General features: G+C 29.1%; 1 long non-coding RNA gene across 1 annotated transcript; it reads right to left on the bottom strand.

The window, feature by feature from the left end:
* Nucleotides 1-2,876: 2,876 nt before the first annotated feature.
* On the bottom strand, nt 2,877-3,850 carry LOC122298437. The gene is made up of 2 exons (XR_006239412.1): nt 3,570-3,850; nt 2,877-3,186 (listed from the first exon to the last, which is right to left on the bottom strand). It is a non-coding gene; the product is annotated as an uncharacterized LOC122298437 (long non-coding RNA).
* Between the last annotated feature and the right edge of the window lie 322 nt (nt 3,851-4,172).

The following is a 4,172-nucleotide window of genomic DNA, read 5'->3' as shown; positions in this document are numbered from 1 at the left end:
AGAAAAGTATGAAAATGATGTTTTCTTGAAAATGTACTTTTCATTTTTTCTGAAATTAAAATATACTTCAACATTAATAACCAAACAACCTAAATTTATTATTAAAGAGATTTTGAGACCATTTAAACACGTTTTACTATTTCTAACGCAATCTCAATCCCCTAGTCTTGGGCCTCCAGTTGCGGTTCGGTTTGGCTGTTTAGATTTTTTATCTCAAACTTAAAATTCTCATCTCATCATTACAAATTTTTCAAATTTCTATACAAAATATAATAAATAATTCAACTTTTTCTTAACTTTTTTAAATCCCAAAACAATAATAATATTAAGATATAATATTTTAATATTTCATCTTAAACTCAAAACTTTCATCCCACTTACCAAGCAGAACATTTTTCCCTTTATATCCAAACCATAGATTAAACTATCAACCCCACAGTTGATGATGGTGCTGGGAGCTAGGCCTGTTTGGAGCTAGAGGACTATCGTCTAACATGAAAAATGCAGAATTTTATAGGAGAAAGACAAGGAAGAAGTTGGGAGACTTAAGCCTTGTTTGGATTTATAATCTTAACTCATTTTATCTAATCATTATATTTTTTTCTAACTTTAAAATAAAATATAATAAATAATTCATTTTTTTTAAATCTATAAGTAAAAATAATATTAACAAATAATATTATAATAATATCTTATTTAATTTTCAACTCTCATCTCATCCCATCTCAATTCAACTCATTATCCAAATCTCCCTTAAAACATTCAGATGAAGAAATATTTTTCTAAATTTTAGTTAAAAATCATCTTTCCTTAAATTTTACTCTTTTCAAAAATACTACATCTCACTCACTATTGTTTCTCCATTATATTAAAATAATCTTTTCTATATTCTTTTTTTCTTATTTTTCTACTCCTTTTTTTTTAATACATTTTTAACCACACATTTTTTGTCTTTCGGGGAAAGAGCGGAAGAAAATTTTTTAACTTTTTTTTTTCACATTTTGGTAATTATTTAATTATTTGCTATAACTATATTTTTGATTTTTCATCTATAACGATTTTTTTGAACTAATTTATGTAAACGATAATATTCTCAAAATCAATGCTCTCGTAATAATAATATTTTTTTAAATAATTATATTTTCACAAATGATCATTTTGTTTTTAAAAAAAAAATGGATCGTCTTAATGGTGATATTTTTTTTTTCCAAATTTCAACAGTAGCTCTACATATTTAGAAGCCACTATTTAAATCCTAAAACTTTCTCTTAAAATAGGCAGCCAGATCATGAAAAGGGATTTTTGTCAAAAAGTTAGTTTTTTTTGAGAAATACTTTTTGCAGTCGGCAGATGCAGTCGGCGTGCAGTCGGCTGTAAAAAAATGAATTAATACGGGACCTACATGAAAAAAAAAAATTTATTTTTATAACTTTTTTTTATTCATGTAGGTCCTCCTGAATATAAAAAAAAAAATTTATAATTTTTTTTTATTCATTCCGTACAGCCGACTGCACGCCGACTGCATTTACCGACTGTATGTAGCAAAGCCCATTTTTTTTACCAAAACTTAGGGACTAAGATGGTTTAGGCAACCGATGCTGATGCTCTTAAAGAGTTTGCCCATATCACATGTTTTAATGCTTTGATTCATGCTCATAATTAGAGCATTAATAGGGTAGAGTGGAGACTTCAAATTCAAGACTTAATTGATACCATATAAAATACTCCTTATTCTAAAAGTTTAAACTTATAATAAAAAGTAGATTTAGCCTGGTTTGTTTTTAGAACACACTCATCTCATTTTATCTCAACACATACTTTTTAATTTTAAAATTTTAAATTTTTTATATAATCATTATAACTTTCTTAAATTTCTAAATAAAACTCAAAAGCAATTTTACTTTTCAAATCCTAAAAGCAAAATAATATTAAAAAGTTATATTATAATAATATTTTAATTTTATAATACTTTTATTCAACTTTTATCTTATATGTGTAATCAAACGAGGCCTTAATTATTTTTATTATATTTTTAACAGCATCCTATAGAAGTACATGACGTTGAAGTGTGCTTTTAGGACTAATGTTTGAAGGGTTTGGTTAAGAAGAAATAAATTTATTTTTGAGGGTAAGTTTCATTGCCCAAGCAAGGTGGTTCATTTAGCTAGAGCAAGTATGGAAGACTTCCAATTTGCAAATTTGTTGAAAAGAGGTGCTCAAAACACAGTAGATGGAGGAAGGGTGGTTAAGTGTTGGAGAAAACCATTGAGGGATTTTGTGAAAGCAAATTGGGATGCGACTTTGGATCCAAAAGTCAGGAAAATGGGAATTGGTATAATCATCATAGATAAAGAAGAAGAAATACTAGTAACCTTCTATGCACAAAAGAACTATGTTTCACAACCTGCACTAGCAGAATGCTATGCTTCCTAAAAGGCTATAGAGGTGTGCAACAAATTAGCATTCAAGAAAGTGATTTTGGAAGCGGGATGCATTAGCAATTATTAATACCGTTGACCGAGATGTTGAACACTTATCTTGGTACGGACACATAATTGAAGACACTAAGTTCTATGCAATTGGAAGAGAAGACTGGAATGTGATTTTTATTCCAAGAGAAGGTAACACAGTAGCACACTTGTTAGCAAAGTATGCTTTGAGTTTGAATAGAAGAATGGATCTGATAAAGAATGGAAAAAAGATTAGAAATCCAAAAGAATGATGTTTAAATTTAAGGTTAATAAGTGGGTTGAAGGAGCCACTGCATGAAAATACTAATTTTTTAAAAAAAGCTTTTAGATTTCTACCTTACCAAAAATTACATTTGCTTGAAAACTACATTACCACAAATTACATTAGCACAAAAACAACCCATATAGTTCGAAAAATACATTGCCACAAAAACAGCCCCGCTTTGAAAATTACATTGCCACATGATGGAATTGGAAATGCAACATTATCACAACAAAGCTTACAAAAACTCCACAACAACAATTTCCTCTAAAAATATGGGAAGATTGCAACAATCACTCTCAAGGAATCATTCAAATCCAAATGAAATCTTTGTGCTTGGTTTATATGCCTCAGATTCTGGAATGACCTCAAATTCTCCGTAGAATGACATCTTTGTGCTTGGCATATATGCATTCACTTCTTTATTTACACAGGATCCTTATAGTTGCATTTCTAAAATAACACAAGTAGATCAATAGTTTCTAGAGTTAATAATTGCTGAAATGGCCAAATCTGAATCATTTATTAATAATTGCTTGAAAACCATTAACCAAATATGTATGGTTGGAAAACAAATAAACAAATGGTAAATGACAACCTCACATCTCCTCATTGCCTAATAGCCTTGGTTGTGTGATATTACTATACTAAGTTCCAACAGTAAAATCATAATCACCATCACCAAATTGAGATAGCAAGAGCTCACTTCAATGAGATTCACCGTAAAAAATTTGCTACAAGTCTAAATTTCATGATAAAAAAATAGACATATCTATTAGAAAGGAACAAAAATATGTTCAAAGGAAATATATATAATTGCAAGAAAAAATTATTACCTGTTTTTTCTTTATCTTGTTTGCAACCTTTTTTACAATCAGATCCTTCCTTTTTGTTGGGGATCTCCTTTTTCCCCATACAATGTGGGGGCATAATATTTTCTTACATTTGTTCGTGACAATTTGAGTAATCACAATTGGTCGAAGAAAGATTTGACTCTAATGTTGAGCCTTCACATGTATCCTCAAATTTATCTAAATGGCGTGAAAATGTATTGTAATGTTCATAATTAGGGATACAAATGTCTCTAATTTCAAACATCTTTTCACCACAACCTTATAACTCCATCCATCTTCATTTCCTTGCACGTCATCGTTGCTACTTTTGACCAGTGGAACTTTGCTATTTATAAGCCTCATACATCATACACCACACAATTTTTTATTTTATTTTTTAAATTTTTTTAGTTTTATTTTTCTTAAAATAATTAAATTTTTCTACTCATCATCCATATACCACACATTTCGTAGGAGAAAAAAGTTAAAAAAATAACAAAAAGAATGGTGCGTGGTGTATGAGGCTTATGAATAAAATTTTTCTTGACCAGTGTGTATCTCCTCTTTAAGTCATTTCTTCATTGATCCAAGATATATTTTTGCTGC

This window comes from Carya illinoinensis, chromosome 16, assembly GCF_018687715.1.
Source record: "Carya illinoinensis cultivar Pawnee chromosome 16, C.illinoinensisPawnee_v1, whole genome shotgun sequence".
NCBI classification, from domain to species: domain Eukaryota; kingdom Viridiplantae; phylum Streptophyta; class Magnoliopsida; order Fagales; family Juglandaceae; genus Carya; species Carya illinoinensis.
Note: the sequence above shows the minus strand (reverse complement) of the source record. Positions and strands in the feature narration are given on the sequence as shown.